Source organism: Tamandua tetradactyla, chromosome 9 (assembly GCF_023851605.1).
Source record: "Tamandua tetradactyla isolate mTamTet1 chromosome 9, mTamTet1.pri, whole genome shotgun sequence".
Classification (NCBI taxonomy): domain Eukaryota; kingdom Metazoa; phylum Chordata; class Mammalia; order Pilosa; family Myrmecophagidae; genus Tamandua; species Tamandua tetradactyla.
Genome location: NC_135335.1, coordinates 47,771,762 through 47,792,572, shown reverse-complemented (window position 1 = coordinate 47,792,572; position 20,811 = coordinate 47,771,762). Strand labels below are relative to the sequence as shown.

Sequence of the window (20,811 nt, the reverse complement as noted above, 5' to 3'; positions counted from 1 at the left end):
TGGTGGAACCCACAGACAGACAAGCGCCACATACTGGGCAGGATAAGAAAAACAGAGCCCAGAGACTTCACAGGAAAGTCTTTCAACCTGCTGGGTCTCACACTCAGGGAAAACTGATGCAGGTGATTCCTTCCCCCAGAAAGGAGGCCAGCTTAGTCTGGGAAAACCTGGCTGGAGTCTGTAATACCTATGTAGACCCTCCTAAGGGTGGGCACCTTACAAGCAGGACAAGAAACAAGAAAATAAGAACTGAAAATTTACCCTCTGTTAAACAAAACTTAAGCTAGAGGCCCAAAAAAAGCTGAACTGAAGGTCAATGAACAGAAAGACAACAAACTCATCTAGCAAGAAAACCCTAGGTAAGATAAGTGAAAGCAATCTCCAGAATAAACTAATTAAGGGAATTAAATGTCCAGACGCCAGAAAAAATAACAAATCATGCCAGGAAAATTGAAGATATGGCCCAGTCAAAGGAACAAACCAATAGTTCAAATGAGATACAGGAGCTGAAACAACTAATTCTGAATATATGAACAGAAATGGAAAACCTCTTCAAAAACCAAATCAATCAATTGAGGGAGGACATGAAGAAGGCAAGGAATGAACAAAAAGAAGAAATGGAAAGTCTGAAAAAACAAATCACAGAACTTATGGGAATGAAAGATACAGTAGAAGAGATGAAAAAACAATGGAAACTTACAATGGTAAATTTCAAGAGACAGAAGTTAGAATTAGTGAACTGGAGGATGGAACATCTGAATTCCAAAAAGAAACAGAAACTATAGGGAAAAGAATGGAAAAATTTGAGCAGGGGCTCAGGAAATTGAATGATAATATGAAGTGCACAAATATACATGTTGTGGGTGTCCCAGAAGGAGAAGAGAAGGGAAAAGGAGGAGAAAAACTAATGGAAGAAATTATCACTGAAAATTTCCCAACTCTTATGAAAGACCTAAAATTACAGATCCAAGAAGTGCAGCACACCCCAAAGAGAATACATCCAAATAGGCGTTCTCCAAGACACTTACTAGTTAGAATGTCAGAGGTCAAAGAGAAAGAGAGGATCTTGAAAGCAGCAAGAGAAAAGTAATCCATCACGTACAAGGGAAACCCAATAAGATTATGTGTAGATTTCTCAGCAGAAACCATGGAGGTGAGAAGACAGTGGGATGATATATTTAAATTACTAAAAGAGAAAAACTGCCAACCAAGAATTCTATACCCAGAAAAGTTGTCCTTCAAAAATGAGGGAGAAATTAAAACATTCTCAGACAAAAAGTCACTGAGAGAATTTGTGACCAAGAGACCAGCTCTGCAAGAAATACTAAAGGGAGCACTAGAGACAGATACAAAAAGACAAAAGAGAGAGGTGTGGAGAAGAGTGTAGAAAGAAGGAAAATTAGATCTGATATATATAATACAAAAGGCAAAATGTTAGAGGAAAATATTATCCAAACAGTAATAACACTAAATGTTAATGGAATGAATTCCCCAATCAAAAGACATAGACTGGCAGAATGGATTAAAAAATAAGATCCTTCTATATGCTGTCTACAGGAAACACATCTTAGATCCAAAGATAAACATAGGTTGAAAGTGAAGGTTGGGAAAAGATATTTCATGCAAATAACAACCAGAAAAGAGCAGGAGTAGCTATATTAGTATCCAACAAATTAGACTTCAAATGTAAAACAGTTAAAAGAGACAAAGAAGGATACTATCTACTAATAAAAGGAACAATTCAACAAGAAGACATAACAATCATAAATATTAATGCACCGAACCAGAATGCCCCAAAATATGTGAGGAATACATTGCAAATACTGAAAAGGGAAATAGATACATCTACCATAATAGTTGGAGATTTCAACTCCCCACTCTCATCAATGGACAGAACATCTAGACAGAGGATCAATAAAGAAACAGAGAATTTGAATATTACTATAAATGAGCTAGACTTAACAGACATTTATAGGACATTACACCCCACAACAGCAAGATACACCTTTTTCTCAAGTGCTCATGGATCATTCTCAAAGATAGACCATATTCTGGGTCACAAAGCAAGTCTCAACAAATTTAAAAAGATTGAAATCATACACAACACTTTCTCGGATCATAAAGGAATGAAGTTGTAAATCAATAATAGGCAGAGTGCCAGAAAATTCACAAATACATGGAGGCTCAACGACACACTCTTAAACAACCAGTGGGTCAAGGAAGAAATTACAAGAGAAAATTGGTAAATATCTCGAGGCAAATGAAAATGAAAACACAACATATCAAAACCTATGGGACGCAGCAAAGGCAGTGCTAAGAGGGAAATTTATTGCCATAAATGCCTATATCAAAAAAGAAGAAAGGGTAAAAATTCGGGAATTAACTGTCCACTTGGAAGAACTGGAGAAAGAACAGCAAACTAACCCCAAAGCAAGCAAAAAGAAAGAAATAACAAAGATTATAGCAGAAATAAATGAAATTGAGAGCACGGAAACAGTAGAGAAAATCAATAAGACCAGAACTTGGTTCTATGAGAAAATCAACAAGATTGATGGGCCCTTAGCAAGATTGACAAAAAGAAGAAGAGAGAGGATGCAAATAAATAAGATCAGAAATGGAAGAGGAGACATAACCACTGACCTCACAGAAATAAAGGAGGTAATAACAGGATACTATGAACAACTTTATGCTAATAAATACAACAACATAGATGAAATGGACAAGTTCCTAGAAAGGCATGAACAACCAACTTTGACTCAAGAAGAAATAGCTGACCTCAACAAACCAATTACAAGTAAAGTAATTGAAGCAGTCCTTCAAAAGCTTCCTGAAAAGAAAAGTCCAGGACCAGACGGCTTCACATGTGAATTCTACCAAACATTCCAGAAAGAATTAGTACCAACCCTGCTCAAACTCTTCAAAAAAATTGAAGTGGAGGGAAAGCTACCTAATTCATTCTATGAAGCCAACATCATTTAGTCTCATCATGAGATTTTTGTGGGGTCATGGACAAGTCGTTGTTTTGATAAAATTCATTCATTCATTGTGCATTTTGTGAGTGACCTAGACAGTAGGTTCCATTATGAATGCACCTATTTTCTCTGATGGTTTCAGACCTCTTTAAGGCAGGGACTGTACCTATTTTGCTTTCAGGATCACTACAGTGAGCCAGTAGTGGGGCAGGGGTTACTATAATTAGGGAGTTTGAACTCCAGGTTATTTACACTAACGCTCATAAGTCCTCCCCTTAAGAGCACTTTATAATTTACATTCAAAATTTTAGGTCAAACATGATGACCCTTTTTAAGAAAAATGGACAGACAATATGCACTATTTAAAAGGAGGGCCTACAAGTTATTCACAATGTGGAAAATATTAAGCCCAATTAGGAAATAAGCTCATAACAGTTTAATAAACAGTGAAGAATTCCCTAGTGAAACTTTTTTTTTCATTTAATATCAACTTCAACTGGTGGTCAGTGGCTGATATTTTCCAACAAACAGTCTAAAAAATTAGTAGTGTAGTCATCAATAGGAAAGGAATTTGGCAATACGTATCAATGCTTTTGATGCTTTCTTAACGAATTCATATTACAAACCTGCCACAACTTTGATACTGCAACCTACCTTAAATGGCACAAAGTGCAAAACTATTGCACTGCAAATTTTGGACTGTCTTTTGATTTGGACAGTTCTTCATGAATCTTAAAGAAAAAAATACATTTTTCCACAAAATTACACAATCATGTTAAAATTTGCATTAAATTTCAAGTATTCATTGAGTCCCTGAAGCATAAATCTGGATGAATTAGCTTCCTCTCTTTTCTCTCTTTATCTCTCTCTCTCTCATTAAGAAAAGTTGGGGTGATACAAAATTAAAATTAAAATTCTGAGAAGTCAAGCACACATTTACTAGATGACCAAGAGTGGTTCATTCTAGGAGGCAAAAAATTAGGAATCGTGTTAATATAATGCAGCACACAGAGCCCAAAAACTTAAAACAATCTTACAATAAGTAACTGCGGACTACTTGTAGAATCTGAGAGAGAAAAGAGACATTTCGAGTGAACTGATTCAGAGTTATGGAGCATTTGACAATAACTCAAGGGTGGTGAACAAAACTTTGTCTATACATAAAACAGTTCACAGAGAAGCATATCCAGGTAATGTGAATTTAAATAACCAAGTCAAAATTACATGTTTATATAGCAAATGAATAATACACTTATATCTTATTTTTAAAATCCACAAGGAGTTATGAAATTGAAGAATGCAGACTAGGAACCATGACACTTAGAAAGAAAAAATAAATGATTTTGTTCAAGAATGACATTGAGATTAATAACATGATAATTAAATTAATAACATAATGCATGATATAAATTAAAACATGATAGATGACACCAAAAAAAGAAATCTGTGACTGTCTATTGAACTTTAAATGATAGCTGTTTTTAAATATATAAAGATTTTTAATTCCTAGCCAAAATAATGGGATTTTTTTCTTAATATTTTTTACTTTTTTTATAGGTATTGTGCATACAAAATCCTTTCCCAATTTATCTAGCATGTGCCCTAAGTTTTTTGTTTCCAAAATGTTTATTCTGGGCCAATTGTTCTAACGTATTTTATTAATTTACAATGTAACTGGTATATCACACTGCTTGAATTATGATGGGGTAATGACATGAGATAGGTTTATTGTTGTCCCCCACCATTGTCTTATAACATATTTTCTTGAACCTTGCTTCTTTACCTCTTCATGTCAATGTCTTGGGCATATCTTTTAGCTTTCAAGTCATTTTGACACATTAAAAAGTACATTTCTGTCTAAGCCAGTTTAAAACATCATTGTCATATCCAGATTTAGCTTTCTGTCTCGCCAATCCTCTCATTCTAACTCACACCCAACCTGTGACCTGAGAGACCCACCCTGAAGGAAGCAGGTTTATTCTGCTGGCCCTCTTCCTGACCATTTCCTTCCTCTCTTTGTCAAGCCCTATTTTTGTTTTGTTTTTTTAGGCTCCTATAGATTTGGGTGAAGGGATTGGAGGGCTATGTAAAAGAGACTACAGATATTTTGAAGCCTTTGTATCAAAAATGAAGTATGTATATCAATGTGTGAGCAATGCTATGTTGCACATTCTTCAGTAGACCCACTTAGAGGACTCCCATTGCATCATTCCTCAATATTTCTAAATGGCCATTCATCACCTGCCTTTAGTCCTTGTAATTCAAACAAGATGGGCTGTGCTCAACTGTAACTTTTCTTTAGGTCTGTATTATAAGGATGACATTCAGTCTTCTTGCCTAGAGCACTGACAAAATGACATGTGTTCAACTGTAATTTATTCACCTGACTCAAAGAAAACCCACCAGCCATGTGTTCTTTCCAAGCTAAATTTGGAGTGCTGGTTCTGTCTCTCTAACTTGATATATCTGATTCTCTTCTTATCTTCCAATTAAAGTCAAAGCGAGGTGAACATCATCCAGGCACAGGCTGCTCCTGTCTCCTTCCACCAGGTGATCTTATTCTATATGAGCATCCTTTCATCTGTCACATCTCTTGACCTAAGGAAACAACCCCAGCATTCCTCTCTGGGCTGATAATGCAGACTCTCATGGATTTCACAGCTCAATAAGCATTTCCCTAAACAGTTCTTTTTTGTTCTCATAAAATGGTGAAGAGTGAGGGAGTCATGGTCTCAGGGCCAGATAGACTACCTCTTAGTGCTGTAGAACAGATCATTTAACTTTTTGGCACATGTCTCCATAACAATAGAGAAATTACACTTTGTTAATCTCACCTTTGGGGCTTTACCTGCAATTCTGAGACAATCTTGAAGATTTGCTCAATATTCTTTTATGCAGTTCCCACAGAAGAATTTTAAGCTACCCAGAACAGCATTTTAAAAGCTTTCAGTTCTTCTCTATAATATAATGACAGCATTTTTCTCAACAATGTGAACCATTATTAGAGTACTCATTTTTCAATGGTCTGTAAGAAATAGCCAAGGCCATGTGATAACATTCAGTTCAAGGCTAAGATTGATGGATCAGATTGAATCAATCCAGGGGTTGGCCTGACAAAACCAGATTCTTTTTCTCAATGATTTGAACTATGAGATACCAGACAATGTCAGTCCAAAATAAGATTCAGTACATGAATGAAAACTTTAGTTAAAGTTGGGACTGGGAGTAATGTTGGAATTTTGGGTGAGAAGATATATAGAGAGAAGAGGAGAGATTAAAATCCATACTGGTGAAGTAGTGCAAAACAGGGAGATGCCTTGTGAGTGTCTAGTTGCTCCAAAACCAGGCTTTATTTGTTGTTGCTGGTGTTTGTAGGAGTCTCTATCTCACAAACAGAAAGTCCCCCTTTGTTTATGTTGTTTTAAAAGGGTTCATGTTCTTTGCAAGGGACAAATGTCAAGTAAAAATACCTTGGAGAAATAATTTTATCTGATTCATCAATGTAGAAATGGGATTTAGTATTGTTTAGAAGAATAAACTGAGAGAAGCTACTGGAATTAAATATGGACAGTCAGTATTTACTTGACCTGACCATGTCATCCATGTACACATCATGCTAATGTGACCACATTTTGCAGCTCTTTTCCTGTCTGCACAATCGCTCTATATAAGAAAATCCTCTGTCTCAGCATTCACAAAGAAATTATTCAACATTCCTCTCCTCCTGTAACCACCATGTTATCAGTCTGTTCCTCTTTAGGATCTTACTCTTTCTGGAGGGACAGAAGTAGTAACTGGATACCACAGAAACCTTCTGGAAAGTTCTGTTTCAGTTCTTTCTGAAGGCAATGTTCATGTCACCAAGCTATAGGGAAATTTCTCTACTTATCTAAGGCTATGACCCGATGTCCCAGTCAAAATGGTACATTCCCTATAAGGTTAGGCTCAATTCAGTTTCGACTGCTAAATCCTGCCTCTTCCTATCATACAACTACCAGAACTGACAGTGACATTAGAAGTGGCAATGCTTTTGTTAGTTGAGATCATAGAGAGATATCAAAATGGGAGTGGGAAAAAAGTCATGAATTTTTTCTTTTAAGGAACAAACTTGTTTGTATTCGAACCAGAAACACTCCCATAAGTTGCTACATCTGTGGCTAAATTATATAATTTTGGTTCACCCCCTGAGATCATTGGCTGTGTTCTTCCTCCTTTAACAGAAAGGTTAAGTGCTTGATATCCTTGTCATTCTCAGGAATTCTGAGTATTGGGACTACTCATCAGATGTCTGATTGGTTTCACAGATTGGTCTATACAGAAAGGAAATTTGAGGGAGGATGGGCAAGGGAAAACTTAGACAATATTTAAGACATTTTTAACAAAGAAAGTCGAGGTGTGGACGGAAGGTCCAGTCACAGCCCAGGCATTGTGGAAGTGTAATTTGGTGGATGAAAGAAGGTGTGCTGAGGCAAGAATGAGTTTAAAGTTGACGAGTTTATGCATAAACCTCTGGATGGCCTCCAGGTGGACAAGGCAACATGCAGGGTCTTAATAAAAGCTGACATATCCTCTAATCCAACCCCAGTGTGTATTTTGTTTGCCTGTTTGTTAATTTTGCTTTCAAAATAGAGGATTTGCAGTCACTGGAATGGTGGTTCAGCTCAATGTACTCATGTTTGGTGAACTCCTAGGCCAGGCGTTGCATATATAAATTTGAAAAGGATGCTGAACCTCAAGACACTATCTTTCTCAAGGTTGATAGACAGCATTGTAGACAGGTGGACAGATAATTTCAGTACAATATGAACAGGACAATGACAGAACAAGGTCAGTGATTTTATGAAATGGAAGAAAAGGGAATTTTATTTTCTCTGCAAGTCAGGGAAGTAGCTGGAGGAAATATATTGGTTTTCTATTGTTGCTGTAACAAATCACAAACTTAGTGGCTTGAAAAATATCAGCTTATTATCTCACAGTTCTTGAAGTTAAAAGCCTGACACAGATCTCACCACACTAAAATCAAAGTTCAGCAGGGTTATATTCTTTTCTGGATGATTTGCTAATATACATTTCCTGACTTTTCTAGTTTCTAGCAGCTGCCCACATTTATTGGCTCATGTGTGCCTTCCTCCAACTTCAAAGGTAGCAACACTGGGTTGAGTCCTCTTCCCATTATATCCCGCTAACCTACTCTTTTGCCTCCCCTTTCCACTTTTAAGGACCTGTATGAATAGATTGGGTTCACCAAATAATCCTAGATCATCTTCCCTTCTCATCGGTAGTCATATTTGTCAAGTCTCCTTTGCCCTGTATGGCAGCATATTCCCGGAGTGACTGTGATGTGGACATCTTTCAGGGCCATTACTCTGCCTGCCTCAGAAGACATTCACTGAGCTAAAGTATCAAAGAGCTAAGAAAGCCAATATTGGGGCAAAGGGTGATCCAGGTGAAGGGAACTGAAGGAGAGTGCCATCCTGGTGTGCACAGAGAACTGCAAACAGTTTGGTCCTGCTGTGGTATGGTGCTACTGGCAGGAACTTGGACATACATGGCTAGTAATCAGAGCTCATTGGACTAATGGTAACAATAACAGCAAGTAACATTTATTCAACACTTATTATATCCTAATTTTAGGTATTATGTTCTAGGATTTCTTCTGATCATTTTATATGTCTCAGCTTCTTCAATGCCCTCAACAAGTTTCTAAGAAGGAAAATGTTCATATTCCTGTTATAAGAAAAGAAACAAGGACACAAGTAGTAACATTTTCAAGGTCAGGAAGCTATTAAGAAGAATGCACAGGGTTTGATTTCAGGCAATTTGGTTTGAGAGTTTATACTCTTGACCACTTTATCAGTCAGGATTAGACCAGCAGAGTGTATCAAGTAGGATTTATATATATATATATGTGTGTGTGTGTGTGTGTGTGTGTGTGTGTGTGTGTGTGTGTGTTTATCAAATAATTGGCTTAGATGATCATAGGGGTTGGATAGGCAAGTCCAAAAGGTAGGGGATACCATTAGCAAAGGCAGGCTGGAACTCTGTTGCATTGGCTGGGGCCACTGTACACAGGCACAATTTCTGCTTTTCCTGAGTAACCTCAGCTCTTCTTTTATGGCATTCCAACTGATTAAGTGAATCCCACCCACATTATCTACAATACTTCCAGCTTATTGTGGATTTTAATCACATTTTAAATTACCTTTATGGAAGCATCTAGATTAGTGCTAGTTTGAAGAACCATCACCTAGGTAATGTGACATATCAGAGGACCTTCATGACTTGTACTATACTCCCTATTCTGATCAATCAAATTTATATAAATATTTATATTGTAATATATATGTCAAAGGGAAAAGAGCTAAATACACTGTCTAACCTAAGCACAATTTTTTTTCAAGTAGATAAAGAGTATAATGTGCTTTCAAATGACTTACAAACCAAGGAATGCTGAAAATTTGAAAATAGCATAAAATTCATTGCTAAAAATTTGAAAATAGCATAAAATCCATTGCCAGTGAAGGAATTTGCTTTAATGCAACAGGCTTTTCCCCTATAGCAAAAAACAAAGAAAGAACTATCCATCAAAATAAATAAAAACTTAAACAGTCTTTGTCATAGGAGAACACATGATGAACTTTTCAGTATAGGTTATTCTGCATATTCTGTATATTCTCTGGAATATATACTACATAATACAACATATAAATATGCAAAAGAAGATATGCTGTAATATAATATCATGTATTTTCAGTATGCTATATTATATTTTCAATATCCAACATTTGATATTCAGTATAGTATAACAATATAAATTTAAGATTGACCTCATCTGCTACCTTCTCAAAAAGAGACCATAGCAAGTTCTCAGAGCAGATAATCTTGAAAATAAAAAATTAAGTCAACAATGTTAGAAAGGCAAAAATGTGCTAGTAATATAGTACCATCCTTTCCCCTGTTCACTACCTTTAATGTCACAAATTGGGATGAAGGGGGCATTTTGATGAGGAGTAAAGGCTTTTCAAACTTGGAAAGAAAAGTTCCAGAGTCTCCATTGAGAGGGTTTTTAGGTAGTAAACCTTTTAGAACAAAAGTTTTGTGGTACTTATGGCCCTATTGCATGATTCTCCTCGTGTTATTTGATTGTAAGTAATAACAAAACAACTCTGGCTAATTTAAACAGAACATAAATTCATTGAAAAGATCTAGAGACATACAGAAAGTGAACTTCAGGAATTTTTGGAATCAAAACCATTCAAAGACTCTGGGTAGCAGAAGCCAATGAAAAACCTCTCAGGCATTCCCCTAGCATACATATTGTGCCTTGATCCTGTCTGCCATCCCTAAGTCAGCTTAGTTCTTCTTTAAGAGCTCTGTTCCCTTTGGACTGACATCTTCTGTTCACATCTTTGTCTTATGACTGAATCACATCCAAGCCACTGCATGTCTATTTGAGTATAATAGATTGTATAGACTGAACAGCTTTAAATCAATACTGATTTAATAGCTCATTGCTCTCCAGGCCAGAAGTCCAGGCAACATGTGATTGGATTTTCTGCTTAGGGTGTTGAAAACTAAAATCAAGGTATCAGCAAGACTAATTTGTCCTACAGAAACTTAGGAAGAATCCACTTCGAGCTCATTTATATTACTGGCAGAATTCAATTTCTTGTGGCTGTAAGACAGAGATCCCTGTTTCTTGGCTCTCATTGAAGGCTCTTTCTCAGCTTCCTTTACATGTTCAACCTTCAAACCAGTAATCATTTTATTAAATCCTTCTCTTGTGCTAACTTTCTCTTTTCAGGGAAAGCTAAAAGTTCTTATTTTTTTTTTAAATAAAAAATTAAAATTAAAAAGTTCTTATTTTTTAAAAAATAAAGTTCTTATTTTTTAAAACCTTCTATCATATAATATAAAATATATACAAAGCAAAGAAAGAAAAAAATCAAGTTTTCAAAACACTCTTCAACAAGCGGTTGGAGGGCAGATCCCAGAGTTTGTCATGGGCTTCCATATATCCTCTTAGATTTTTCCCTCTAGCTGCTACAGAATATAGGAGGCTAGAAGGCATATATAGTTTTTTTATCATATACAATAGAATATTTTTTCTTTTTTATAGGAAACAACATATATACAAGAAAGCAAGAAATAAAAAAAAAAAGAATTCAAAGCACAGCTCCACAAGTAGTTGTAGAACATATTTCAGAGTTTGGTATGGGTTGAAATTCCACAATTTAGGTTTCTACTTCTAGCTGCTATAAGATACTGGAGACTAAAAGAGATATAATTATATTCATTCATTGAACCCTGTCTTCTCTGAACAACTCCACCATCACCTTTGATCTTCATATCCCTCTCTTTAGGGTGTTGGGCCTATGGAGAGTCTAACTTTTTCATGTGTAATGGGTCTGTCAATAATATGGAGTAGGTAAACAGAACTATGTGATATTCTAGAGAGGCTGGATTCCCTAGGTTTCAGGGCTTATGTGGTTCAGGGACCTGTTTGGAGGTTGTACATCTCTGGAAAGTTACTCTAGTGGATGGAAACCTTGTAGAATCTCATATATTGCCCTAGCTGCTCTTTAGGACTGGCTGGAATGGTCCTGGTTGGGATTTCATAAGTTAGGATAGATAGTAATGTCTAACTAAAGCTGCATAAGAGCCACCTCCAGAGTAACCTCTCAACTGTATTTGAATTCTCTCTGCCACTGATACTTTATTAGTTACATTTCTTTTCCCCTTTTGTCAGGATCAAATTGTCGAGCTCATGGTGCCAGGGCTGGAATCATTCTTGATAGTCATCTCCCACATCCCCAGGTAGACTTTCACCCCTGGATGTCATGTCCCATTAGCTGGGAGGGCAATGATTTCACTTTCATAGTTGTGCTTAAAGAGAGTGAAGCCACATTTGAGCTCATAAGAAGTCCTCACATAGTAACTCTTAGGCAGTTCCTTTTAAGGGAGCACTGATTAGATCAGGCCCACCAAGAATGATCTTCCTTTCTTAAATTACTTAATTTGGGACCTTAATTACATCTTCAAAGTCCTCTCAAAGGAGCACATAGATTAGTGTTGTTGTTTTTTTTGAGTAATTGAAAAGAAGATGCATGCACACTGGGATGTAGAGAATCTTGGGGATCATCTTTTAATGTTACCTACCACCTTGCTCAACATTGTTAAAACTTCACATTTCAAAGATAGCTGTTGGACCTAGCCTGGTCCAAAGGTTCACCTTTTGGCTAAGGGAAACTTGCATACCTTGCTTAACAGTCCCCAGCATACTGAATGCAATGGAAGGAGTTATTTCCAAATAGAATATTGTTTGCTCTGACCCTTTGAATGAAGTAAGAATGCCATAAGGAAAGAACCACTGTTTCTAAAAACCTCCTGAAGAGATTGAAAATTTTCCATTTTTATGGTAGGAGTGAAAATAGGTTTTGTTTGCAAAATACATTTCCAAAAGAAAGAGAAGGGCCCTTTCCCTAATAGAGCATAGATAAGCATCTGAATTTTCTTTGCTGTTAATATATGAGATGACTGAACCACACAATAGAAGGAATTACCCAACCAAAGCAGAGAGAAGCTATAGAGATTCAGTGTTTCTGTAGAGGAAGATAGGAAGATTTTCTTCATAGAGATGAGTGCAGAGGAATTTGATGTCTCTGAAATCCATAGTTATAGCAAAAAAAGTCTAACTCCTAGCCAGATTAATTAATCCTTATACTAATATTCTCTTTACTTCAGTTGTTACACAACTTGTCTGGCTTTCAAGAAAAAAATTACAGTGCTTGCCAAAGTCAAGAATCATCACATTCTGAAGAGACAAAGCAATAATTAGTACTAGACTAAGGTGAAATACAGGTACTAAAATTGGGGATGGAATTGTGACTCAGTGGCAGAATTCTTGTCTGCCATGCCAGAGGCCTGGGTTCAATTTCCAAAGCCTTCCCATGCCTAAACAAATTGGTCAGGGGATTTAAAATGTATATGATTAATATGTTTAAGTGTCTAATGGAAAAAAACACACATCATGAAAGGAAAGATGGGTAATGCAAGCAGAAACTATCTAAAATGAAAAAAGAAGAAAAGCTAGAATGTTAAAAACCCATTCTCCCAGCCCATGTAACAAAAACGGAGACACAGAATACAATACAACAAGAAAATGTTTAAAAATGTTTCCCTTTCTTCCTTCCTTCCTTCCTTCTATCCTTCCTTCCTTCTCTCTGTCTTTCCTTTAAAAAAACAAAAAAACAAAAAAAACAAAAAAAAAAAAAAAACCCATTCTAAGAGCAATGAAGAACACATTCTATGGTTTCATCTGTAGACTTGAAATAAGTGGAGAAAGAATCAGTAAGCTTGAAAATAGGACATAAGGAAACCCCAATTTTAAATTCAAATGGAAAAAAAAGAAAAACAGCACAGAACTAATATACATGAACTGTAGGTCTTCAAAGGATTTGACATGAACATAATAGAATACTGAAAGAAGGAAGAAAAGAGAATGGAGAAGAAAAACATTGGCAGTGTTAATGACCAAGAACTTTTGAAACATAACTACAGCTACCATGATAAAGGACATATTCTTAATCTTAAACCAAATCCCTGTGAGTGCAAACCCATTTGTGAATAGGACCCTTTGAAGATGTATTGTCAATTAAGAGATGGATTTAATAGCCTCTTCTAAAATCCTATTTAGGTGAGGCCAAGCTGAATTATAGTGGATCTTTAATCTTTATTACTGGAGGCTTTATCAAGAAAAGCCAGACTTCAGAGAAAGGCACAAGAAGATATCAAGGTCATCACATGATGGAGTCAGAGACACAAACCAAGGAGACTCAAGATTGTGGGACACCCACACCACAATGCTGCAGACCTTATGGAGAAAGTGTGGCTGTGCTGACAACTTGAGCCCTCAGAGGCTGTCTGTCACAGCAGCCCTGGACAGCAAAGACAATGAATTTTAAAACAGGAAGAGGTAACAGAAAACTTCAAATTTTGTCATTCTAATTTCTATTGTGGCAGAGAATAGTTGGTAATTTACACTACATGATTTCTTCAAAAGAGATGCTATTAGTCACTGTGGTAAGGGAATATATATATATATATACAGCCTGGCTTCTGTGGCATAATATCAGTAGTGTGAGGTTTAGCTTTTCCTTTTATCCTTCCAGAAATATATGTATTTTTTCTTCCAGATATATATGCATAGTTACATATACATATGCAAATATCTATACATTTATATATGTAAAATCCTCTTACTCTCAGTGCCATCTATATAGTTTATCTGGCTCAACAATTTCAAACCATCTTCGTGTAAACACCTACAGGAAAGTAAGCTATGTTGGAGAAAACAGCTTTATCTTCAGTAATAGGGAAGCACAATTTTGAGTCTAAAAAAGTTGTCTGAATAGGTAATTAATTCATCTTTTTCATGAGAGAGAAGTCTTTAAACACTGATAAAATTGCTCCAAATGGAAAAAAGTTTACAAAATGTGAACTTCATATCAATGAGTCATCACAAATGTTTTCACTATACTATAATACTGTAACCAAAGGCCATAGTATTCCAGGGGAAAAAATAGCCTCAAGAAATTTTTGTTTCCTTTTCTGGAATTTAGTAGCCAGCATGTCAGCAATTGTTTATGGGTTACCTTTATAAAAAGTCTGTATACTATTATTGTGAAAGGGTAAACCTATTTAGACATTTAGCTTGTGTTCACTTTTTACATTATAAGCAGAACTTCACTGAGTACTCTTTGACATTTAAGTTTTCACTCTCTTGGACTTTATCATTTAAAATGATCCTCCAGTGTATTTTATGTGTCCTTATTAGGTAATCCAATGCCATTCCATCCTAAATAATTGATGTGATCAGAGGTCAAAGATGCTTGTCTCCTTACCTTTCCCTTCCATATAAGCTATTTTCACTGACTTCAAATCAAGAGCAATCCAAATTATTCTGTTTGATAAAAAATTATAAAGTGGAGAAATATACCTAAATTTTAACTAGTAACCAAGGCTTTATGTTTTTTAAAATGAGGTAACATTTTTCAGTTTGCAAACATGTTTTCAACAATAAAATACATCGATGGCAATACTCTATGCTCAGAAAATAAAGAAGAAATAGTGAATTAAAAGATAAGTAACTTCAAAAAAGAAAAGGAAGACATAAAAGTGATACAAATGTAAATTTTAGTACTGAAAAAAATCATTATTTGTAGTAAAAACTCAACTAGAAGGTTAAATAGAATAACGGAGATGATGGGGGAGGGAAATCAGTGAACTTTAAACTGAATCAATAGAAATTCTCCAATCTAGGAGAGAGAAAAGATATATTTTAAAGAATGATCAGCACCTCAGGGAACTGTGGGACAATTTCTAAAGATATAAGATTTGGGAAGTTTCATAGAAGAAGAGTTTAGAGAGAATGGGACAGGCGCAGTTTTTGAAGAAATAATGCCCAAAAACCAATCCAATTTAAGGACAGATGCAAATTTACAAATTGACGAAACTTAGCAAACATGAACAGAATGAATTCGAACACAGCAAAGCCTGTGGATGCATGAGAGTCAAATTGCTGAAAACCAAAAATAAAGACAAAATATTGAAAATAGCCAAGAAAATCCCAGGCATTTTACAAACTGGAAAACAATAAGTTGAATGACTGGGGGTTTATCATTAGAAATCATGCAAATCAGAAGTGGGTTTAACTGTGTCTTTAAAGTTCAGTGAGCAAAGAAGACAAACCAACCAAAAGCAAAAAGCCTGCCAACCCAGAGTTTTAGACTCAGCAGAATATGAGACATAAAAGTGAAATGAACATAAAGACTTAGACAAAAAATAATAATTTGTTGTCCTCCTATAGATGAGCGCCCCCTAGTGATGACAGTGGGAATTTGTGTAGAATGTGAGCTGTCCCCTCACCTTTACCATCTGAAGCCACCTGGAGACCAAAGGCGAGGGGAAGGACCCAGCAGAGAACAGCGACCCCGCGGGCGGATGGCATGAGGAAAGACCGGGTAGCTCGGACCGAACCTAGAAGGACCCCACAGCGGCGCAGGCGGGCATCCCGCATCCCGCGGGCAGAAGGAGGCGGCGAGCAGGAGCGCCAGGGCCGTTGCCGATGGCGCGCGGCTGCCGCGAGACCAACCAGGCGGCCCCGCGACGGGGCGCCCAGTCACCGGGGCAACCGCTTCGCCCGCGAGGCGCGCGAGGGAGGCTGGGCTCGCGGGCAACGACCACTGGCAGGGACGGTTGACCGGTAGCCGGCGAAGAAACGGAGACCAGAGGCGCCGGGCGCGGGATGCAGATCCACTAGGCTGGGCCGCCCCGCGGGGCGGCATCGGAGTGGAGCCCCGGGGGTGTTCTCTGTGCTAATCCAGTGAGTCCCCGCCCGCCAGGCACTTCTGATGTGTACAAGATTAGAGCCCCCATAAACTGAATTTCACACCCCTGTACTGGGTCCGATCTGGTCCCAAACAGAAGGCCAGGGGGTTAAAAAAAAATTCAGCCTGAAGGTTAATGATACCAGCGAAACTCAAATCTACATGAAGGCTTGAAGTAGATCAGAAATAGTAAATATAAGTGCATATAAAAGACTATTTTCCTCTTAATTTCTTTTTAATGCATATGGTTGCTTAAAGCAACATTATAGCCCTGTCTTGTGGAGTTTATTATATGTGTAGATGTAGCTCATATAACAAATATAACTAACAATGACCAGGGGGTTAAATGTACCTATCCAGTTGCAAGATTTCTATATTTTACTAGTAGTAGCATATTGTTAACTCTTATTAGGCTGCTAACAGTTTCAATTCAACCCCTAGATTAACCACTAGAAAATAATACAAAGAGATAAGGATAAAAAATGGGAAAATTAAAATGGGAGTCTAAAAATATTTAAATCATCCAGAAAAAAGCAGGAACTGATAGAAAAACAAAGCAGACAAGTATAGAACAAATAATAAAATGGTAGAGTTGAATCCAAGTATATCAATGCCTGTGTTAACTGTTAAAGGAATGAAAAGAATGATGGATCTCCACTAGAAAGCAGGGAACCTGGGGTAGAATTGCGCCCTAGACAAACTGCAGTGTGAACTATTTTTGTCGGAAACATTGTTGACCAAAAAGACCTCTTTGGCTGTGGGCAACGGTCTACCATTAACCTTAAAAAATCATTTCAGCTTGCGTGAGGTGGGCAGTTAAGCTAATGGCACAGGTGATGTAGGAGGCTCAGTCTGAACCATTTAGCATCCCCATCTAGCTTGTTTGCAGGTGCAAGTGGTCTGAAGCAACTGCTTTTGGTGGCAGTTAAGGGGAGTGCATTTGTCCCAAGAGACCATACCTAGATTCTAGCTTCACAGTGAGGTGGAAGCAAAGAACACCGAGAAGAGTATTCACTCTGTGGAACTGGAGTTAAAAAGCTTTCATTTGCTATTGTACATACGTGGGGATTCATAATGTGGGGTGTGTGTGTTAGAGGGGACAAGACACTCAAGTTACACTATAATGCCACATAAATTCTGGTTAGAGGCATTATGCTCTATGTATGCTCATATTCATAATAAGTTGTTATAAATTTAATTTAAAAATTATACTCTGTATTTAAGATGACTTCAGTGGATGGCTTGCATTTGTTTTCCCCTCCAGATTATATTCATAATACTTTGTTATAAATTTAATTTAAAAAATATACTCTGTATTTGAGATGACTTCAGTGGATGGCTTGCATTTGTTTTCCCCTCCAGATTTACTCACTCTACTTCTTAGTCTTGGGAGTGCTGATCTATAATAACTTAATTAATGTGTCCTCTAGCTTCTTGGTGGAGTTGGCCATTGGGGAGCCAAACAGGAGATTGGTGGGGAGAAAGGATGGAGAACTCTGTATATATTTTCTTCAGAGTGCCCCTTTCCCCATGACTATTGAAAGAGCCCCCCTCTCGCTTCCTTTGAACTGCTGGGGCTGGTTGCAACCACGCTATTCCCAACCCTGGCAGGTGCAGCAATATATCTTGTGCTTTCCCTACCCCTTCTTTATATCTTTGCAATTAGATGCCTTAAAAAATCCTACCTGAATGATCATAATTTAAGTATGTACCATCTGTTTTCTGCTGGAACCACAAATGGAACACAGAAAACTTGGATAAGGTCTCTGTACTCCATTTTCTACACTTAGTACCCACTATCCATGTTGTACTTATACAGTCCACAGACAGGATTATTTACCAAACACATCTCAACTTCTATCAGTCAAAAATATCTCCTGAATTTTTGTTTTCAGCAAACAAGGGCCTTATTATTTTTTTCTTTTTTGATTAATAAATCTTCTGTATGTCTAGACTTCTGTGTTAACTTAAAAAAAAAAGGTTCTTTAAGAACTTTCACTCTCACTAGCCAGCACACTGTTTAGAACATCTTAGGAAAACTCTAAGCATTCATTCAGTGAGTGAATAAGTGAAGGAATAAGTAAATAAACTCAATTAGTTCTAAGTAGTTGTTTTCTGCCTTCAATGTTTACAATATGTGTTTATTCCACCTTTTTCATCCACTGTTGATAGTGAATAAAGAAGCAAGAAATATTACATGAAAAAAATCCAAAGGCATTCACTGCCTCCTCTGTGGAAGTCCCCTAAAGCAATCAATCCTGCATGGAAAATTTTGGGGCCCATTAACTGAGAGTCAATTAAATTGGAGATCACTGAGTTACAAATTATCCACTAGAGACTGAGACTGGGAAAAACTGAGTGGAAAGTAATTGAATCACATTGTTCTATTCTAACTGCCCAATTAGGCAAAACATCTGGGAAAGAAATTCCAAGAACAGAGGCTCTGGCATCATATCTCAGAGAGAGGGGTGAGAGGTGATATGATTAATATGCTGTTTTGACCTATTTATTTGTTTACTACATTAGTGATTTCCTAAATTTTTAATCACCCATGTGTTTTTGGATTATACACTATTTGCATTATTACTTTCAGATTATTTGGAATTAAATTTGCTTAGTATGAGTTTATAATTTACAAAAAGGAATCTACATTGAAAGTATAGATGGTCTAAAATTTCACTTTTTGGTTCTTTCTCCATTAAGCTTTTTTTTCTTTGGTTTAGGCAAGCACCAGAAATTGAACCTGTATCTCCAGTATTCCATTAAGTTTTGTTATCAATATTACAATATACTTGCAAAATATATTTCTTTGGCCCCAGATCAATTTACACAATATAGGTATTATTTATTCCTTAATGCTTGGGAAGACATATGTAGATCCATCGTCTCCTGGCACCTTTGATGTGATAGTTGTGGAAAGAATGATTTAATTCTCCTTCATGGTGAAGGACCATTCCTGAATTCTACCTTTTATTGCATTCATGCTTGTCATCACTGATGTAATAAAAAATCTAGGAGTCATTTTGAATGATCCCTTTCCTTAATCCTCCACATCTATTCTGCCAATGAGCCATGTTGACTCTACCATAAAAACATATATCACATTCTCCTCAACTCCAAGTGCTCTGTAGAAACTGATCTAGGGTGGACATTGGAAATAATTTTTCAATTGGCTTTGCTCTTCTATTCTTGTTTCCCTACAATCCATTCACTGATGTAAATAAGGTTGTGCTGTTCTGTTTAAAGTACTATATCATTGCTTTTAAATATTTGCTGCCCTTCCTGGGGGCAATTATACTGAACACAAGTGGTTAAAGTTAGGCCATGTGACTTGGTCTTATAAAATAAATGTGAGCCAATAGATAGGAGTTGAAAGGATATGTGCACTTCTGGACAAAAGCTTTAGGAACCAGGTCATGGGACAATTCTCAATGTTCCTTTATCCATGCACAATCTCAGATGGCCATCTATTGGGTGGAAGCAAGGCCAGGTAAAGCCCTTGAGTTTTAAGGGGACATAAGAAAGGTAGCTTACCTTTTCTAGCCTCTAACTTGCTGAGGGGGGAAATTTCAAGGTGGTTGGAAATGAGATGAGTAAGCCACTCTTGATTATTGTCCAAAGTTAACTGAAAAAAAAGAGGCAATATGGATAGGTTGATCTGTACAGCTGCCAATGTGGCACAAAGTAAAATGGTGGAAAGAATTTTTTCACAACTTAAATTCTACTTAAGTATTGTCAGAATAATTTGCTCATCTTATTTTCTTAAACTCATTGGTTATCTGCCCGTGTTAGAGAAAGGAGTGCATCACACAATAGTCCTTTATCTATTCTCACTTATATCTAAATTACATGACTGATATATTTCCATTTAACTTTAACTTAGATTTCTTTTAAGGATCAAATAAATATTTGAGATTGAAAGTTCATTATAAAGTATTTACCATACTTAACCACAGCAGAGTTACTGCTATAGATAAGGAGAATGGAACAAATAAGACATTCTCTGAATGGTGTATGTGATCTGAACTGTTTGGGATTACACTTCAAGCAGAGAGAAGTTAGAGGAACTATGGTTCTGTAAGTAACAGAATAAGTTATGTTTTTGTTTTGTTTTAATTTGAGTTCTGCAATACACGGAAAATATTATATTAGCTAATGCTTCAGCTTTTTTTGAGAGAAAATAGGTACAAAGACATACAATTTATAAGAAACTATACTGAAAACCTTTTTTAAGAACCATAAAAAGAAGATATTATGGTCAGTTATTTGGCCATCTCTGGTCAGATGGTGAAATTAAAACACATAAACTATGACCTAAATAACATTTCCCATTCTAATGGCACCTTGCTATTAGAGGAAATTTAACATATGTCATAAATGCAAGATATTTTCCTTCATAAAACCACACCTCCCACTACCTCTAAAATACATGCATTATTTTTATAGTGATT

General features: G+C 36.6%; 1 protein-coding gene and 1 long non-coding RNA gene across 45 annotated transcripts in view; one reads left to right on the top strand and one right to left on the bottom strand.

The window, feature by feature from the left end:
• Nucleotides 1–16,111, bottom strand: part of LOC143647095 (uncharacterized) — a 57,592-nt gene extending 41,481 nt beyond the window's left edge. For 3 of the 4 annotated variants that reach the window (XR_013157835.1, XR_013157838.1, XR_013157837.1), the window contains exon 1: nucleotides 15,900–16,111. This is a non-coding gene — a long non-coding RNA (uncharacterized LOC143647095). Of the gene's footprint in view, nucleotides 1–3,626; nucleotides 3,704–15,899 lie in introns of all 4 variants that reach the window. The other variant, XR_013157836.1, reaches the window with a different exon arrangement.
• Nucleotides 16,112–16,149: 38 nt separating this feature from the next.
• Nucleotides 16,150–20,811, top strand: part of LOC143647089 (anomalous homeobox protein-like) — a 343,658-nt gene continuing 338,996 nt past the window's right edge. For 33 of the 41 annotated variants that reach the window (XR_013157830.1, XR_013157829.1, XM_077116749.1 and 30 more), the window contains exon 1: nucleotides 16,150–16,356. The gene's annotated coding sequence lies outside the window, so the exon portion shown is untranslated. The remainder of the gene's footprint in view (nucleotides 16,357–20,811) is intronic. The other 8 variants (XM_077116754.1, XM_077116744.1, XM_077116751.1 and 5 more) reach the window with 4 other exon arrangements.